The sequence below is a fragment of the Hemitrygon akajei genome, chromosome 5 (genome assembly GCF_048418815.1).
Source record: "Hemitrygon akajei chromosome 5, sHemAka1.3, whole genome shotgun sequence".
Lineage (NCBI taxonomy): Eukaryota > Metazoa > Chordata > Chondrichthyes > Myliobatiformes > Dasyatidae > Hemitrygon > Hemitrygon akajei.
Window position 1 is genome coordinate 56,214,495 of NC_133128.1, and position 21,459 is coordinate 56,235,953.

The window sequence follows — 21,459 nt, forward strand, 5'->3', positions numbered from 1 at the left end:
ATGTCAGAAATGTGAGTGTGTCTGGGGCAGAAATATGTGAAGTTGCCGCTATTATGAAGAAGGTGCTTGGGAAGCTGAAAAGTCTGAAGGTAGATAAGACACCTGGACCAGATAGACTACACCCCAAGGTTATGAAAGAGGCACTGAAGAGATTATGAAGGTACTGATAATGATCTTTCAAGAATAAATAGATTTTGGAATGGTTCTGGAGGACTGGAAATTTGCAAATGTCACTCCATTCTTTAAGAAGGAAGGGGCGCAGAAGAAAGGAAATTATAGGCTGACCTCAGTGGTTGGGAAGATGTTGGAGTCCATTATTAAGGATGAGGTTTCAGGGTACTTGGAGGCACATGACAAAATAGGCCAGCATCAGCATGGTTTCCTTTTGGGGAAATCTTGCCTGATAAATCTGTTAGAATTATTTGAGGAAATAACAGGCAGGATAGACAAAGGAGAGTCAGTGGATGTTGCTTAATGAGCACATGAGGCTGCTTAACAAGATAAGAGCCCATGGTATTACAGGAGAGATACTAGCATGGATAGAAGATTCGCTGACTGGCAGGAGGCAACTAATGAAAATTAAGGAGGCCTTTTTGGTTGGTTGCCTATGGCTAGTGGAGTGTCCACAGGGGGTAGGTGTTGAGACTGCTTCTTTTCATGTTAGATACCAATGATGTGAATAAAGGAATTGATAGCTTTGTGACCAAGCTTGTAGATGATATAAAGATAAGTAGAAGGGCGGGTAGTGTTAAGGAAGCAGTGTATCTTTGGAAGGACCATGACTGTGTGGCTAGGCATAGCTCAAATACAATCTATAAATTTGGTGATGATACAACCATTGTTGGTAGAATCTCAGATGGAGACAAAAGGGTATACAGGAGTGAGACATACTAACTAGTGGTGTTGCAGCAACAACTTTGCACTCAATGTCAGTACGGCAAAAGAGCTGATTGTGGAATTAAGGAAGGGTAAGACAAAGGAACACATACTAAATCGCATTGAGGGATCAGAAGTGGAGAGAGTCTGCAGTTTCAAGTTCCTGGGTGTCCTGAGGATCTAACCTGGTCCCAACATATCAACACAGCTATAAGGAAGGCAAGACAGTGACTATACTTCATTAGGAGTTTGAAGAAATTTGGTACATCAACAAAAATCCTGACAGGCTGCATCACTGTCTGGTATGGTGGGGGGGGGGGGGGGAGGCAGTGAGGAAGGGGGCTACTGCACAGGACTAAAAGAAGCTGCAGAGGGTCATAAATTTAGTCAGCTCCATCTTGGGTACTAGCCTACAAAGTACCTAGGATGTCTTCAAGAAGCGGTGTCTCAGAAAGGTAGCATCCATTATTAAGGACCCCCAGCACCCAGGGCATGCCCTTTTCTCACTGTTACCATCAGGTAGGAGGTATAGAAGCCTGAAGGCACACATCCAGTGATTCAAGAACAGCTTCCTCCTCTCTGCCATCCGATTCTTAAATTGACATTGAATCCATGAACACTACCTCACTTTTTTAATATATACCATTTCTGTTTTAATCTGTCAATATATATACTGTAATTAGTTTACTTATTTATTTTTTCCTTCTGTATTATGTATTGCATTGAACTGCTGCTGCTAAGTTAACAAATTTGATGACACATGCCAGCAATAATAAACCTGATTTTGATTCTTATTCCAAAAGATTGGGAGAATGGACAAAGAAATGGCAGGTGTAAGAAAATATAGTGTAGGTAAGTGCATGATTCTGCACTTTAGAGGAAATAAAGGTGAGAACTATTCTCTAAATAGGGAGAAGATTTTAAATAAATCAGAGGTGCAGAGGAACTTGAGAGTTTTCATGCAGGATTCTCTAAAAGTTAACTTGTACGTTGAATCCATGGTAAAGAAGGCAAATGCAATTATTTCAAGAAAACTAGAATACAAACGCAAGGATGTAATGCTGAGGCTTTATGAGGCATTGGACAGACGACACTTGGAGTACTATAAACAGCTTTGGTTCCCTTATAGAAGAGGAGATGTGCTGGCATTAGGGAGGGTCCAGAGGAGGTTCATGAATGAAAGGGGTAACATCTGAGGAGTAATTGATGGATCTGGGCCTGCACTCACTGGAGTTTAGAAGAATGGGAGGGGGAAAATCTCATTGAAAGCTAATGAATATTAAAAGGCCTAAATATCATGGATGTGGAGAGGATGTTTCCTAGAGTGGGAATCCAGGACCAGAGGGCACATCCTCAGAATAGAGGAACCTCCATTTAGAACAGAGATGATGAAAATTTCTTTAGTCACTGGGTGGTGAATCTGTGGAAGTCATTGTTACAGATGACTATGCAGGGCAAGTCATTGGGTATATTTAAGGCAGAAGATGATCGGTTCTGGATTAATCAGGATGTCAAAGGTTACATGGAAAAGGCAGGATAATGACGTTGAGAGGTATAATAAATCCGTCATGATGGAATGGTGGAGCTGACTCGACAGGTTGAATGGCCTTTTCTGCTCCTATGTCTTGTGGTTTTACTGCAATAGTATTAATAGTGCCCTAATTTGTTCTGTATTTCACTTAAAAGCATAATTTGTTATTCAGTTTGTCTATACATTTTTATCTATCTCCATAACACTAGCTAATTGGAACAGCTGCTTAATTGTGTTAAAATGTACTAGCCCTGAGGTGTCCTAATTAACCGGAATCCACTGAATATGGCTCTTATTATGGCCATGCATTGCATCTGGTCACTAATTCTGGTTGACAGGTATAACAGAAAAGAGGTGGATGACTTCTTTGGATTTCGGACAATGTAATCTATGGTACCATTAATTACACTAATTCTACATTAATCCCAGTGTTATTCTTCACAGATTCTTATCAACTTCCCTTGGCTTCACCCAAACACTTTACAGTACCCAATTAACCTGCCAATCGTGACTTGAAAGGAGTCACAGCAGAAACATTTAACGATGTTGACTGTGCACCTCGCCCTCAAAAGCAAACCATCCTTATCCACAGTCAGACTGATGAAAACAGCACATCAGTGCAAGATCTGGTAAACCTCTGTACAAACTTCTTAGTGATGTGTCAAAAATACCTCAAATTCAATCTGCAGACAGGAATAGTGAAATTTGAAAATAATCTCTATATGATCTCTTAACAATAGCACAATTATGTGGTGTTCAGAGATGGAGAGCAGGAATCCTAAATTTATATACAGGATTTAAGAGCTTGGAATTCTACCAGCAGGCCCTCCTGCAGCCAATGTGATTTTCTTTAGCTACGTTATGGACAGTGCATTCACATCAGCGTTAGAATATGATCCTTATTTTGGGAGAGGCTGTTTTAATAGATGGCTAAATATCTCAAGCATGGGAAAGGTAATGTGAATAAATTCCCAGGCCCATTGGCTTAATTTTAATGTGTCAATGGCTATGAGCATTGTGGAAGGCTAGTGAAACCTTGGAGCACTTGGTCAAACAAAACATTTGTTGCACTTTGGTTGCTGCAGGTTTTTTTTCTGCAAATGTTATTTGCAACAGCAATACAAGTTATTGCAAATCATCACTGATCACAGCAAGAATTGGGAATACTGAAATAACATTCAAAGTGACCATTTAATTAGCCATATCAGCCTATCCTTATAACTAGACCACTTGGAAGCTGTGAAAGTAATATTAACCACATATCTACCAACAGCTTATGAAAAGTAATCCTCTCATGTAAACCAATTGCTTTTCAAGCCATGTACTGCCACAATAGAGTTATCAGTATGACAATATTAATAATTTAAAATATTATTGTCAAAACATAAACCTGAACTTACAAAGAAATCTAATCAAAATTTTACATAGTAAATTTAAAATCCTTTTTTTTATAATTAAACTTGATTTTAATTTTATTTTTTCCATATTATTTTCACCCTATTCTATGGTTAAATTCTAAACCAATTCTAAACTTAAAGCTGTTTGATGTAGATCTCCAAGTTTCAAATTCTATCCCAAAAGTGGGAACATTTTCCAAAGAAACCGCTTACATTCATTGAAATCACTTCTTTCAGCCAGATGAAAAGCTAAACTAAAATCAACATGGACATGACAGAAAGTACCAGCTCAACTCATTGACGCACAAATATTCATCAAATCAGAAAGTGATTGCCAAATGACAACTTGGCAGCAACTCCCAGAGCCCAACAATAGCTAAGTAAGCAAGCTGGTCTGTGGCACTATAAGCATTACACATTATCGGGTTTAAAAATATTTTCTAATTTCATAAGTGTTGAAAGTTTAAAAGATCTGCAATGGCCCTACTTTCACAAGGGACCTTCAGGTCATTCAATTTCAAAAGGAACTGCATTGAAAAAAATACTGTTTAAATTAGGAAGTAATATATAAATGTCTAAAGGACAAAAGCACTGAACACAATTAATTACAAATTACGTCTTAACAGGAAAATTAAAGGGACCTATTACAGAAATAGTCTTATGTGTCTGCTTGTCTATAAATCTATCTTGAAAATAAATGTCCTTTTAGATTTAATATTTCTTCACATTTTCAAAAAGAACAATTTAAAAAGTCAATGACCAACTCATTATGCAATCACATATTAATACTTAATGGATCTAGGACACACAGCAAGTGTGATCAGCTTGACTTTTTGGATGGTGTGATCCCAAATTGCTTTGCTCTGGCTGAGAGTGGATTAGCTCAAATTTTGGGGTGCTCTTCCTTCATCTAAAAGATTCCACTGCATTCCCAGGAAGGTCATACACCCAGTTAATAACACTTCCAAGGGAGGTCCTAGTGGCTTTCTCTTTGCCACTCTCCCATAAAAATGAGACTGGTGACGCACCATGGCAACAGTTGTTGTATGTGCAGTCTCTCCCATCTCAATCACTGAAGCTTGTAACCACTCTTGGTGACCTCCCTTACTAGTTCCCTTTTTGCATGGTCAGGATGGCCCGCTCTGGGCAGACTTACAGCTGTGCCATATTATTTCCATTTCTTGATGGTGGACTTAACTGTACTCCACTGGATATTCAGTAAATTGGAAATTTTTTTGTATCCATCTCCCGACTTGTGCTTTTCAATAACCTTTTTGCAGAGTTGCTAGAAGGGTTCTCTTGTTCTTCATGGTGTAGTCTTTGCCAGGATACTGACTCACCAGCATTTGGACCTTCTAGATACAGGTGTATTTTTACTACAGTCAATTGAAATACCTCGACTGCACACAGGTCTCCAAAACAGATCTCCATTTAACTAATTGTATGACTTCTAAGACCGATTGGCTGCACCAGTGATGATTTGACGTGTCATATTAATGGGGGTGGGGGGTGGGGGAGTGAATACTTATGCACTCAATTATTTTGTTTTATATTTGTAATTAATTTAGATCACTGTAGAGATCTGTTTTTATGTTGACACAAAAGAGTCTTTTTCTGTTGAACAGTGTCAAAAAAGCCAAATTAAATCCACTGTGATTCAATGTTGTAAAACAATAAAGCATGAAAACTTTCGGGGGGTGGGGTGGGTGATTACTTTTTATAAGCACTGTATATACTCACTCTGAAAATTGCTATAATGTTAATATATGTATACACAAAATATCACTAGGTTTTTGTATCTCCTACTGTACTGGAAGGCACAATGCAGAACAGCCATCTCTAATACACTTACAAGACATACAGTCCAACTTAATACACCAAATCCGAAAGAATGCTCCTGATCATTGTGGCCCCTTATAGCAAGGCTAGCATGTAACACAAAGTTTCTGAAGGCACTTAAGCCACAGTCACATGTCATTAAAGAATACTTATGGTGCTAAATTGTTAAACTTAAAATATTTAGAAGATAAAATGTGCAAAACATTAATTAAAATATTTTGAGCAAAGCTGGGTAAGAAACTGTCAGAAACTCTTGCTCCACTATCGCTTTACATGGAGAGTCCAACATCAGATTGCAGAAGCAAAGGTAGCAATGAGAAGTTTACAATTTACAAATATACATGATGTCCCTCAGAAATAGCCTGGATCGTCAATCTGACACAAAAAAAAGTTGTGCATCATAGACATGGATCTAAAAGAGTCAAGCAAGATAAATAGAAACATCATCTCATAAATTGTATAAGTGCACTTTCTTTGTAAAGCTCGAGAGATTAGGATAGCAAAGAGATGGTTGTGGAGCACCTATTGAATTGCTTTGAATCAGTGGCCTGGGCCATGTTCAACGACTCATCTATGGATCAGAATGAAGACACCATGGTTGTCACAGACTTCATAAAAATATTGTAGACGAGCGTGTCTCCACAAAACCATTTTCCCCAATCAGAAGCTATGGATGAACCATGAGATGCACATCTGCTGAGGATCAGATCAGAGGTGGTCAAGTCTGGTGACCAAGAATGTTACAAGAGATCCAGGTATGATCTCTGCACAGCTATCTCATGGGCATAGAGGCAATTTCGGACTAAACTTGAATCACTGAAGGATACTCAACAGTTATGGTAGGGGTTGAATGTTATAAAATCTTATAAAGTAAAATGAAGAAACAAAGGCAACAACAGGCCTTTGCTTCTAAATGAACTCAATGTCTTCTAAACTCACTTTGACCATTAAAGAATGCAAGAACCATCACAAACTCCAACAGCCCCTGAAGATCCTATGATTTGTCTCTTCCAATATTTTTATTAATATATACAAGAATATATAACAAATAGAGAGTATATATATATAAAAAATTACTAACAGAATACAGACAATAGAAAAATTGAACTGTATAGGACTAAGTAACATACGTGTATATAGTACTCCGGTAATGATTACTAATACTGCAAATTTATAAAGCATATTCATTAGGAATTTTATATATATCTAAAAAAATCTAGCCCCTACCAAGAAAGCCAATGGGTAAGAACAAGGAAAAAAATATTTTTTAAAAAAGTGTCGCTGAGTTGTTAACAAAGAATAACATAATTAATAACATCTATGTAGGAAAAAAAAACCTTCACAAGTTAGAGTAGTAGTTCATAAAAGAACCCCATGTCATATAAAAGTACTGTACTGAATTAGAAATAGAACACCAAATCTTCTCCAAACTAAGATGAGTCATAATGTCTTCTAACCACTGCATATGAGTAGGAGAGACTGCTTCTTTCCATTTAAGCAAAATCGGTCTTCTCGCCCTAAGTGAGATAAAAGCTAGAACATACAAGTCTGAGGGAGTTAAAGTTATATCCTGAGTTCCGAGAATACCAAAGAGAGCAGTGAGAGGATTAGGTTCAAAGTTAGTGTTAAAAAGTTGAGAAAAAGTAGAAAATACATCTTTCCAAAATTTTTCTAAGCTGGGACATAACCAAAACATATGAATTCACAAAGCATTGGCTGAATTACATTTGTCACAAGTTGGAGAAATATCAGATTAAAAACAGGATAATTTCTCTTTGGACAAATAGGCTCTATGTACCACTTTAAATTGTACCAAAGAATGGCGAGCGCAAAAAGATGACTTATTCACTAATTTCAAAATGGCATTCCAATCTTCATCAGAGATTTGCATATTCAGATCATGCTCCCAAGCTTGCCTAATATTATGTAAAGAAAGCTGTTTAAACATAAGCAGTTTATTATAAATATTAGAGACTGATCCATCAAAAAAAGGTTTCAAATTTAAAATATCATCTAAGAGATTCTTATCTGAACTTGAAGGAAAGGTAGCCAATTGAGAATGCAGAAAATCTCTAATTTGAAGGTAACCATAAAAATGAGTTTGGGGTAAACCAAATTTGATGGACAACTGCTCAAATGATGCTAATTTCCCATCAACAAATAAATCCAAAAATTGTCGAATACCCAATCTATTCCATTCTATAAAAACTTTATCAGTAGTAGAGGGTAGAAAAAAATAATTACAAAGAATGAGACTAGAAAGGGAAAAATGAGACAAACCAAAAAAACTTCCTAAATTGCGACCAGATTCTCAAAGCATGTTTAAGAACTGGGTTATCAGTAATTTTACTGAAGGGTAAAGGAAGAGAAGATCCAATAAGAGAAATAATTGAGGCACTTTTAACCGATTGAGCTTCTAGTAAAGTCCATGTTGGACAGTCGTCCCTCTTAATATAATATGACCAGAATGTGATATTCCTTATATTAGTTGCCCAGTAATAGAATCTGAAATTAGGTAAAGCTAGACCACCATCTTTATTTTTCCTTTGAAGAAAGACTTTGTTCAGCCGGGGTTGTTTATTATTCCATATGTAAGAAGACAGAATTGAGTCCAAAGTGTCGAAAAAACTCTTCCGAATAAAAATAAGCAATGCTTGGAAAAGATATAAGAATTTAGGTAACACATTCATTTTAATAGAATTAATACGGCCTAACAAGGATAAAGAAAGAGGAGACCATTTACTAAATAGCCTTTTAAGGTAACTCAGTAGTGGAATAAAATTAGCTTTATACAAATGTTTAAAATTTTTAGTAATAGTTATTCCAAGATTAGCAAACTGATTAGTCATAATTTTAAATGGAAGATTGGTGTTTATTGGTTAAAGGAAATAATTCGCTTTTATATAAATTCAACTTATAACCTGAGAATCGACTAAATTGAGAAAATAAAGAAAGAGTGGAAGCTATGGAGTCATTCATATTGGAAATAAAAAGTAAAATATTGTCTGCATATAAAGAAATTTTATGAATAGTATTACCTCAGGTGATATCTGTAATATCCTTGGAATTACGGAGTGCTATGACTAGAGGTTCTAGAGCCAAAGCAAACAACAGAGGACTCTATGATTTGTCTTAGGGCAACATGACAGCAACCTTCATGAGGGTGAACCCACCAAAAGCATATGGCCCAGATTGGAAACAAGAGAAAATCTGCAGATGCTGAAAATCCAAGCAACACAGACACAATACTGGAGGAACTCAGCAGGCCAGGCACGATATATATGGAAAAGAGCACAGTCGACGTTTTGGGCCGAGACCCTTCAGCAGATGTGATTGACTCTTCACTGAACCCTGGAACAGCTGGGCAGCAAAGATTCATATTTTAGGATGTTGTTTATGACTACTGCTCAGCATTCAATATCGCCATCCCCTCAAACTAACCAATAAGCTTCAAGTCCTTAGCCTAAATACTTCCCTGTGCAATTGTATTCTCGATTTTTTCACATGCAGACCCCTGTGAGTTCCGATTAGCAAATTCTCCTCCACAATCTCCATTAGCGCGAGTTCACCACAAGGCTATGTGTTTCATACCCTGCTCTACGCACTTATGATTGTGTGGCTAAGCATAGTTCCAAAGCCACTTTCAAGTTTGCTGTCTTAGGCCGAATCAAAGGCGGCGACGAATCAGCATACAAGAAGAGATTGAAAATCTGGGTGAATGGTACCAGAATAATAGATGTGGAGAGGCTCTACATCCTTAAGAGTTTGCAAAAACTCGACATGACAGCTGAAACTTTGGCAAACTTCTATAGGTAGAGAGTATATTGACTGGCTGCATCACAGCTTGGTATGGAAACATCAATTCGCTTGAACGAAAGATCCTACAAAAAGTAGCGGACATGGCCTCGTCCATTACGGGTAAAGCTCTCCCCACCACTGAGCACATCTACACAGAAACTTGTGAATGGAAAGTAGCATCCATCACCAGGGACACACAACACCTAGGTCATGCTCTCTTCTTGCTGCTGCCATCAGGAAGGAGATACAGGAGCCTCAGGACTCACATCACCAGTTTCAGGAACAGTTATTACCCCTCAATCATCATGGTCTTGAACCAAAGGAGATAACTTCACTCTACTTCACTTGCCCCATCACTGAATTTTTCCCACAACTTACAGACTTTTCATCTCATGTTCTCAATATATATTGCTTATTTATTATTATAATTTCTTTCTTTTGTATTCACACAGTTTGTTGTCCTTTGCACACTGGTTGAATCCCAAGTTGTTGCAGTCTTTCATTGATTCCATTATGGATTAATTGAGTATGCCTGCAAGAAAGTTAATCTCAGGGTTGCATATGGTGACATACATGTACTTTGATAATAAATTTACTTTGATGATTAATTATGTCATCAAACTCAGCAGATCCTCTAAATTCATCAGAATCCAAATTTAAGCATTTCAATTCCTATATATAAAAGGTCAGTCATATGTAATCAAACTCTGTATTTTAATAGCAAACCACAGCTGCAACATTATAAAAAATAACAAATATATAATTGAAATACCAGAAGCTGGTGAACAAGGAATTCACAACAATGCAGTGAATGACATTTTGCAACTCAAGAAGTTGTATTTTTATCTCATATATGAGCAAATCAAGCAATTCAAACAAAATTACAAGATTATTTTTACCATTATGCTTTATTGCAGCATAATCGCAACTTTGTTCCAGTGAATTGAAATCAAGTACAGAAAAGGCAACAGCTATTTTCTTTATTTTGCATGATAAAATTCACCTGCACCTTTGAACAAACTAAATATTATACATTTTTTGGCATGAAGTTATGTAAACTTTGCTGAAATTTAGTATTCCTCTGCAAACGTTTACATGTTAAACTATGCGGAACCATAAAATTATATCCACTCTCATTCTCAGTAAAGTCAAATCAAACCATCATTTTATATGAAAAAAAGTCACTTTAGTTTTGACTTGCACACCTTTTGCATAATTGCCAAAGGTATGTATTGCTCTGTAATATTATTTTGAAAAATTTGGGAAAGCAACATATTGAAAAATTGTTTTAATACAGTTTACATATTTTCAGAAAGGTTACTAAATTAATCACGTCATAATGAGTCAAACATTTCTGCTATACTCAGGATGACATTTAAAACTCATTGTGCTTTAATAAGCAATTCCCCAAGCTAAATGCATCATAAAATTATGAATTTGGTAGAGATATATTGCTTGTCCTTTAATAACAGAATATGAAACTGGTAATCAATGATTTGATTTTTGAAAAGCTGAAATGAACTCTTGTTGAAGTCTGAAGCTAGCTGAAGTTGGATTTATCTATTAGTTAATGCTTTGTGGCTATCAAATACATATAAAATGGACACATCCCTAGGGGAGTTAAAAAGGTTTGACTTAAATCTATCCAGGCCTTGATGAAAATAATGACACTTATCTGGTGGACATTTTGAAAATCTAGTCTATTCACATTATTGGTCTAGATGTGCAGTTTGAAAAGATAGTAATACTCTTTCTTCCCAGAAACTAACAGGCACTTCATTTCCCTTTAGCAAAATCCTTTTAAAACAAATGAAGCGCTTCTGTATAAACAAGTTCAAGTTATAAAGTCATATGACATTCAATACTGCAAGAAGCTGAGCCAAGAGCCAACTAGTTTGGTTAAGATGAAAGACCCAGTGTACCTCTGTTCAAAGAGCTTTTTATGTATGTACGTTGTACGCAGGTCACCACAGAAAGAATTCAATACAGTCAGCTATCGGCTTACATCATGGCTGTGCAGCAGATCCATACACTGCTTTGCACTGATCACTGGAACAAATGTTAAATACTTCTGTCTTTCCAGCCTGGCAACAATCCATGCATTACCCAGTACTAGGCTTCAAAAATTAAGCATCTGCGTATTTACAGTACATAATTATTAAATTTTAATAAAAGCGGATACTTTTATTCTCAACGTAGCCACCTGCTAGACACACTCAGGTGAACTCCTAGTTTGATCACAAAGACATTACAAACCACCCCCACAGCCATTTCAATTTTAGTTACAACATACCACATGTTTAGCTGGCGTCTACCTGCTGTGCATATTAATAAGCCAAGTGTTGGTTTCCGAGACAAGGGCCATTTCCCTCAAATTCATCAAATCCAGCTGTAGATCTTTTGTTGATTTTCCTCCCTTGCTTCTGAGAGAATATTCCTGAAAAATGGCTTCAGTGCTCCTTGGGACTGGTATTGATCCCCATCCCCCTTCTCTTTTTTCCATGTGCTGCTCTCTACTCTATCAATACTCCCAAGAGGTATTGGGTCAGTCTGCAGTTTCAAAACCAGACACAATGCACATCAGTGTACCATGCTGTAATCTACACACAGTCCACGTAATACTGAATCAAGAGCGACACCGCAAGTCAGGTTAATCATCCTCAGTTTAATTAGCTGTGTAGCAGAGAAACAATCAAATCTCAAGGATTTTTCAGTGACCCTCCAAGTAAAAAATTAAACTCTGTGCTGGCTGAGCTATTGAAGATGACTGTGGCAAAAAAAAATCAAACTAATAATACCAAATACAGCATAAATTTGTCAGTACAGATTTCAGACAAGTAATTAAAAATTTAATAAAAGTAAAATATAAAAGTTGCTCAAACAATATAGTATTGAAGTCAGACACAGATGAAGCTTCAGTTTTTTTAAAGTTGAAACTTTTGGGCAAATCCTGTAATAGTTTTAAGTGGATAAATCTGTCACTAATAATATTAAGGTATAAATCCATCTCATGTATCAAGATGCAAAGTTTTCATTCATAATCTGGCTATGTTTCAACAAAACATTGTTCTGTGGACATAAAATATTATATGTATTTAGAATGCTTGTAGTATAGAACTACCAGGAGCAAAACAGTTTTAAAAATACTGCCATGAAAATTCATCACACAGAAGACTGAATTTTAAATATTCTTTGCTCAATCTGAAATAAATGTTCTTGTAATAAACCAAAATATAACTATGATTTTGTTACTTCTTATTTTTACTGTAGCTGTCAAACCTCTACTTAAACAGGCAACCCTTGATAGTGTGGTACTAGTTCATTAAAGACCTATATTAAATCTTCCCTTCCTGGGCAAGACTCTTGAGGAAGTTACTTTCAACCAACTCAACAACTTTCTGAATGAGAACACTATTTTAGAAAACTTTCAGTCAAATTTTAGAGCAAACCATAGCATGGAAATTGCCATCACCAAAATTGTCAGCAATATTAGGCTCAGCACTGATATCAACAGAGGCTCAGTTCTAATTATTTTAGATCCAAGTGCTGCCTTCGGCACAGTTGACTGCAACATTCTCCCAAATTGGCTTGAGAACTTGGTTGGCTTCTCTAGAACTGCCCCTAATTGATTTTGTTCATATATCTGAGAGAGAATTTTCTTTGTCTGTCTTAGAAACCAATTTTCTAAGGGATACAATGCACCTTTTGGTGTTACTCAGGGAAAATGCCTTAGTTCCCTACTCCTTTCCTTATACTTGTTCACCTTAGGAAACACCAATAGAGAGCATAAACTTGATTTCCACAGTTGTGCAGATGACACACAATTGTGTATCTCTCAATTCAGCCTGATGATAACACCCTGTCTTCTCTGACTCATGGTGTGGCTGCAATAAACAAATGGACGAGCAATCTAACTTCCTGAAACTAAGTGAAGATAAAACTGAAATACTTCTGGTTGGTCCCAAAGCCAAAAGAGATAAACTTTTTGATAAAAACAATACACATAAAATGCTGGAGAAACTCAGCAGGCATGGCAACACCGAAGGAAAGGAGTACAGTCGACATTTTGGGCCGAGACCCTTCAGCAGGACTGGAGCTTGGCTCCGCTCGTAAAATCAGAAGTAACTAACCTAGATGCTATCCTTGATTCAGATTTGAATAATAAATCCCACCTAAAGAAAGTGACCAGAGCAGCATTTCTACACTTTAGAAATATTGCAAAGGAACATTTGTTTCTGTCAAATAATGATGCTGAAAAACTAATTCACACCTCTATATTGGAAAGACTAGATTATGGCAATGCATTTTTTCTGGGCTACCAGAGAAATCTATTGACAAACTTCAAATCATTTGGAATGCTGCTACTAGACCTTTAAGCAAAACCAGGATGAGAGAACATCACCTCTGTACTAGCTATTCCTCATTGGTTTCCTGTATTTTTTAGAATTGATTTTAAAGTTCCCTTACTTGTTTTAATGCTCCTAATGGTCTTGGAACAAAGTACATCACAGAATCATTTTCATTTTATAATCCTGCTTGAGCTCCCAGGTCTTCCACCAGTCTTTTAAATTTAAACAATCTCCCTCAAAAGATTAATTGGCAAGTCTGCTTTTTTGAACTATGCTCCTAAGTGTGGAATTCAATACCTCAGGGATGTCTCAGATTCAGTTGGCACTTTTAAACGTCAGCTCAAAACTTATTTATTTAATCTTACTTTTAGAACATAGAAAACTACAGCACATTACAGGCCCTTCGGCCCACAACCCTGTGCCAACCATGTAACCTACTCTAGAAACTGTGTAGAATCACCTACTGCATAACCCTCTACTTTTCTAAGCTCCATGTACCTATCCAAGAATCTCTTAAAAGACCCTATTGTATCCACCACCACTGTTGTCGGCACTGCATCACTCTGTGTGAAAAACTTACCTCTGGTATTCCCCTTGTACCTACTTCCAAGCACCTTAAAACTATGCCCTCTCATGTTAGCCATTTCAGCCCTGGGAAAAAGCCTCTGGATATCCACATGATCAATGCCTCTCATCAGGAGGGTGATGAAGGGTTTCGGCCCGAAACGTCGTCACTGCCTCCTCCCATAGATGCTGTCTGGCCTGCTGAGTTCTGCCAGCATTTTGTGTTTTAACAATGCTCCAAGTGTGGTCTGACCAAGGTCTTATATAGCTGTAGCATCTTTGTGCCTTTTATTTTCATGTATGTACTGTTATCCCAATATAAACCACTTCGAACTACATCTGCGTGAAAAGTGCTCTATGGTTATTAATTATTACTAGTATAAAAGTTCTTGTAACAGAAATGCTTGTGAACAATCTGTTTTTGATTGGCTTGTACTCATGTTGCTGATATGAGGACAACTCCCTGCATTTGCTGATTTGTTTTGGTAAGCAACCTCACTGAAGTTCTCACTCCTCCTCTCGTCTTCTATCCTGTATAGAGGAATCACAAACCTACTGTACCTGAGAAAATTGCTATTTTTTCCTCAAGGAACAAGATTAACAATCTTTGCAGTTTACACCATCCTGTAGTCAAAATTTGAAATCAACCAGCTTGTGATCCCACTGTGAACTGGCAAACAAAACATTCTAATAAATAGTCCTAATTTTTACTCAATCTCTTTACTTTTAAAACTTTAATCAGTATCAAAGAAAAACAACACCAACATTGTCTTTCCTCCCAAATCAAGGTCAGAAGTCTACCGGAGATAGATTACTTTTAATATTTAACTTGAATTCATCTACAGTAGTGAAAGGCTCAGAAAGATTAGGAATGTGCACATGGATATAGATTATGAGGCAAATATCTATAGTAATTACTTAGTAGAGACAAATGACAAACAAAATTTTTAAAAAATATCATCATACTTCTGATATTAACATTCTTTTTTTTGCAAATGAGATGAATGGCATCCATTTGATCTTGGTAAATTTGAAACACTGGAATGTGTCTTCTGATACACAAAATGTTGTTCAAGTGATCTGTTTGAATTTAATCTGAGATATCAGCAGTCGCTTAAAAAGGACATACCAAACAAAAGACCTAGAACACCATGTGTTGTACGTATTTTCTTAAGCAATTGCCTCAACATCAAGAAATTATTCTGGGGGTAAAACTGGAAAACACTTTAAAAACAGCGATTGGGAATACCATGCATGATTTGTCAATGCTTACTGTTTCCAATGCAGGTAGCACATGAATTTCATTCTTATCCACTAATTTAAATGACAACCATTTGCAATTTCCTGAATTATGATGTCAAAAGCCAGTTAGGACTGCTTAAAGAAAGCTAAGACAACATAAAGCCAGTTTATACCATCTAAAGGAGATGTGATGACATGCATTCTAGAACATATATTGGGAGATCATAGCCCAGAACATGCAGTTGTCTGCAGTTCCCAGCATTCACTACACATCTACAAACATTACAAGTGTCACAGATTCTTCTGATGGGAATGTTGAACAGAATTTGTAGATCTTCAGTGGCAAAACTTTGTAAGGATAATCTGAATTTGAGAATAGCAAGCAAGGGATTGAACAGCAAATCTGATTAGTAGTTTTTTATTTAACACCAAAATTAAAAATATAGTGGACATGAAATTGATGGTTCAAGGTTACACCAGGATCATTTGGGAAAGTAAGCAAAGGAACAGCAGATAACATTTAACTCAGACAAGTACAAAGTTAAACCAAAACTGGGCATATAGAGTAACTGACATGGTCCTAGGCAGACAGAATGGGCTCAGTTGGGAGATTTTGGTTAGCCTGGAGAAGTGGTCTGAATACTAGTTTGTTTTTTGCTCTCAGGCCTCAACACTTTAATTTGGCCTGCAATCCACCCCAGCAATAGCCTTACCTGCAGTCTCAAGAGTCAAGTTTGCTGAATCCTTCAGATTGTAAAATTGCTTGTTTATTTAGACAGTTCAGAAATACATGTCTTAAAAGGAAAATACAGGCTGCAGATTGCAGTGATCATAATCCAGAAGTTGTGTATTTAGTAGTTTTGTGAGCTGCCCACGAAACATTGCTGCATATCACCAACATCATTTTGCCTCATTTAACCTTTCATTCCCGGTATCTAGACCTTGGATCTATTGATTCATTTAAATTATTTAGAGATGCGTGTGGAACGGGCCTTTTGGTGTAACCCCAGCAGTATAATTTAAAACTTCTTACAGAACTCTGACACTCTGAGCTGTAATAGCATGGTGTAATAACAGTGGAAACTGCAAGCAGTTTCAGACTCTTGGGAGTGCTTATCTCGTACAAACTCTCATGGTCCCAGCACCCATCCTACACAATTAAGAAAGTTCATCAACACCTTTACCTGCTGAGAAGGTTGAAGAGAGCTGGACTATACACATCAACACTCACGATCTACAAATGCGCAGTAGAAAGCATACTGATATACTGTATCACCACATGGCATGGAAACTGCACCGCAGCAGACAGGAAGGCTCTACAACGGGTAGCCAAAACAAACCAACACATTATTGGCACCAGCCTACCCACCATCAAGGGCATATATACAGAAAGGTGCCACAAAATGGCCAGCAATAGCATGACAAATCCCACCCACCCTGCTCACTAAAAAATCTTGAATCCTATGGTGACTTGTATCAAAAGGAATGAATAGCCTTCCCAGTGTTGCATGCCAAATATCTCTAGATTAAAGCAAAACAATGCATAGATGTCTTGGAAGAGAAAGCAGCAATGTACTTCCTTACATAAAAAATGGATGGCATATTGATATGTGGCCTGCAAGGAGCCCACATATTGATATACATTAATGACTGGTCACTTTGACAGTTACTGGTATTCTAGCTCTTGCCTGCCTTGTGGCTACAGTTAAGATTGTAGAAGTTGATATTTTACATCGAAGACATTCCTATATGGGACTTTGAGCAAATCCAGTTTCTTGTTGAGTCTGCTTATTTCTCCATTAGTTCTCCCTCGTCTTACAGCTTTCTATGCTTTGGACTCTGATTATTTTCACAGTTATATTGTTCTTCAAGGAGAATGGCTACACATCAAAGAATCATACAGCAATGCAACATGAAGCTGGACCCCTTGCCCAACCAGTCCTTGCTGACCACATCATCTACTTAACTTGTCCCGATTTCCTGTGTTCAGCCCTTATCCCTCTAAGTCTCATCCCACTATTTACCAGTCCAAGTGCTTTTTCAATTGTACTAAGAATCCATGTTTTCAAACACTTTATGTGCATGTATTAAAGTCAAGACACCCACCACATTAAAGGATCATTGCAAAAATCAGAAGAAATTAAATCAGTAACAATCATTTTAAATTATACTGCTGGGGTTGCAGCTGAATTCACATTCATCTGTGTAAGATTAAGCAAAGGTGTTCAGCAGAGCTCCACAACAAGCAGTGCTGTTATTCGTGTTGTAGGCTGACTGGCATCATGACCTGCTTGTTTTGCATACTTCTGAAGGGCATTAGCTGTGCACACACTCACGCCTTCAGCAACATGGCATCTGGTGCAATTCACACCACAAATGTGTGCGGATGCCACACATCACAGTCAAACACACGTGCTACAAAACTTGATTTTACACCTGCCATGTTGAAATAAATATTTTAGTCACTATAAACCTGTGTTTAAACATTTAGCCTCCTAATCAAAAATTAACATCACTTTTGAAGCAAACATGCATACAAGAGCCATTTGAGCTGCAGGCAACAGATGGTTAAGAATTGAATTTGGAGCATAGCCCACATTTTGAGGACCAAACAATTCAGAACTAAGAAAGTAACTGCTAAAAATATTGTATGTCTTAGAGACTGAAAGCAGATTAGATTCATTACCAACTTGTGCATTAATTAAAATGCTTTTTCAGTGGGCTATTGTCAGACAGGGCCCCAAAATTCACTATTTGTAAGTTAACACGACCATAGAAGCAAAAGATTAGCAGTCAGCCATATATAATTGAATTTATCTGTAAATTACTTACACTGTGTTGAAAAAAAATATGAACACAATGTTACTGTGGGAACACACATCCATGATGACTTTTTAAAAAAAATATTACAGCCACAAATATGTGTGGATGATCAACATTTCCAGAAGAGCCCTACTGGAGTCCATCTGTAAACATCAAGGACTTCACTTGGTTGCAATTAGATCTGCAAGTCTCTCACATGGCAAATGTCACTCAAGGAAAAGCAGCTGCAAGGCCATGATGTCTCAGGTGAGCGAAAAGGACAAAGGAAGATATGGAGTAGGTGGTGGGAGGAGGGTGAATCAGGTCAGCCTGATTTTAAGGTTACAATATAAAAATGAAAGTATTTTAACCCTTTATGCTTTATGTAGGATTGGACAATCTGCCCCTTATTTAATCTCCCCACCCCATTCAAATCTATGGAAAGAATACAAAACTTTTCCCTATTAAAGGCTACGCTATATGGTGTGTTCTCCTGATTAGTGGGTCAATGATGAAACCACCAGTAGTGAGATTCTGGTATGCCTGTCAAGATGATATTAGAAGAACTTTCATGATTGGATAGGATATTTTCTACAGAAGTGGCAACATATGTGAACCTTTAAATATAAAGTCGTGGTTTTAACTCCCAAATGATTATTAGCTGGCAGTAACTGAATTCTTACCTGGCAACACTGTATGCAGACATTTCTAGCCTCATGTGGAAAGTGTATCTAGGACTTCCTATGCTACTGACAGACTGTTTTAGCAAGATAAATTTCAATAGTACTTGCAGTATGTCATTTTTCTGACATACACAGATTCCAGTAGAATACTTGAAAATAATTAACAACTGACTTATACCTTTTCTATATTATGAGATGATCTAGATAGAATGGTTACCACATAGAGATTCTTAACAAAGGCTCAAGTTAAAAGAAGAAATGCAAAACCAATACATTTAGTATTGCTTTTGTGTTAATGAACACTACTTTTCTTCTGCATTGAAGATTCCTTTCTCCAGTACATCATAGTACAGATGACTTTTATTTGGAACCCTATGAACATGTATTTTTTATCCATTTAAAATAGTTTTAATAATCAGATCATAATTGAGGAAGTAAAGAAATGTAGCAATGAAAGCAAAACAAATCAATCCTCAGTACTTTACCACTTTTCATATCATTTTCTCTGTTACACTTGCTTAAAGAGAATGCTCCTCTCTTCTTCCCTCATTTTCCATCTCCTTCAATCCTCCACATGCAACATGTTCCAGCACTGAGTGGCATTCTCCTGCATTGGACCAGATCAGGTGACTAATGGTGGTAGTCTCAGGTTAGCAGGCAAAGGGCAGTACTGCACGCTTAAAGTTGAGGGTAAGAGTTTATCAGAGTGAAGTGGGAGAGACGGAGCTCAAACAGCATCCCTGTTGAAGTTCTGAAATCTTGAGAACTTCAGCCAGAATTTCACAGTCTCATCTCTCAAGCCTACGACAATAACATATAAAATGCCGGTAGAACACAGCAGGCTAGGCAGCATCTATAGGGAGAAGCGCTGTCGACGTTTCGGGCCAAGACCCTTCGTCAGGACTAACCGAAAGGAAAGATAGTAAGAGATTTGAAAGTAGTGGGGGGAGGGGGAAATGCGAAATGATAGAGAAGACCGGAGGGGGTGGGATGAAGCTAAGAGCTAGAAAGGTGATTGGCGAAAGTGATACAGAGCTGGAGAAGGGAAAGGATGAACATTGACTTCTCTAACTTCTGTTAATGCCCCTCCTCCCCTTCTTACCCCATCTGACATATTTAGTTGTTTGCCTGTTCTCCATCTCCCTCTGGTGCTCCCACCCCCTTTCTTTCTCCTGAGGCCTCCTGTCCCATGATCCTTTCCGTTCTCCAGCTCTGTATCACTTTCGCCAATCACCTTTCCAGCTCTTAGCTTCATCCCACCCCCTCCGGTCTTCTCCTATCACTTTGCATTTCCCTCTCCCCCCACTACTTTCAAATCTCTTACTATCTTTCCTTTCGGTTAGTCCTGACGAAGGGTCTCGGCCCGAAACGTCGACAGCACTTCTCCCTATAGATGCTGCCTGGCCTGCTGTGTTCTACCGGCATTTTGTGTGTGTTGTTGTTTGAATTTCCAGCATCTGCAGATTTCCTCGTGTTTGGACAATAACATATTGTGGGATAGCAAAAGCGCCATAAATCAATATAATCTAATTATGGATACCAAAGGGAAAAGCACCTCCAGGATCCTCTGCAACCTTTCTCCCAGACCCTGAAAAACTGACCCAGTACGGATTCTGTACATATACGCATGATCTCTCTAGGAAACAGCTCCAGAGAACATGCAGGGAACAGTTTTGTCTATATTACAACACCTTTTTTGTCCACACAGAAGTCTCAACTCTGTTAATCAAGAGGGACTATAGAGAATCTTCTCTTCAAGTTTAGCTGCTGCATAAATTTGTCGACACTTTACATGTATGCTTGCTTAATGTTAGTGTTAAGTATGTGTTATCTGAGACAATGATCAATAATGGAATGATGTCAAGAGAACAACTTTTCAGATTCAGATCTACTTATCCCTTGTACATTGAAATGTTTGTGTTAACAGCCAACACACTTAAGGATATGCTGGAGGCAGCCCGCAAGTGTTGCCATACATTTAGGATGCCCACACTGTTCAGCAGAACAGAAGCAGCAACAACAACAAAACAATAACATACACTAGACAAGCTTCCAACCCTAGGACCGGCTGTCTCTGGACCTCACTCTCAGACTCACACATATTGGGCCTCCAACCTCCACTCCCTGGCCCAGATATTGGGCTTCTGATTTCCGGACAAGCTGATCCAGGGGCTTCAACCTTCAGGCATCTATCTCTGGTCTCACCACCTTTGGTCTTCGATCTCCAGATGAGTCAACCTTTGGAATTTGACCTTCGGCCTGACCTTCAAATCTTGCCACCTTCTGGCTACTGACTCCAGGATGTGCTGATCATAGGTTAACTTTCAGGCAACTCACACAGACTTCCAACCCAAGGGGTAAGGGGTCATTTGCCCATG

At 37.8% G+C, this 21,459-nt stretch overlaps 1 protein-coding gene across 3 annotated transcripts in view; it reads right to left on the minus strand.

Annotated features, from left to right (window-relative positions):
• Positions 1-21,459, minus strand: part of zbtb20 (zinc finger and BTB domain containing 20) — a 341,450-nt gene that overhangs the window by 93,265 nt on the left and 226,726 nt on the right. The window contains exon 1 of one of the 3 annotated variants that reach the window (XM_073045599.1): positions 11,735-11,869. The exons of the other annotated variants lie outside the window; for them this stretch is intronic. The gene's annotated coding sequence lies outside the window, so the exon portion shown is untranslated. Of the gene's footprint in view, positions 1-11,734; positions 11,870-21,459 lie in introns of those variants that run through there. 3 annotated transcript variants of the gene reach the window in all.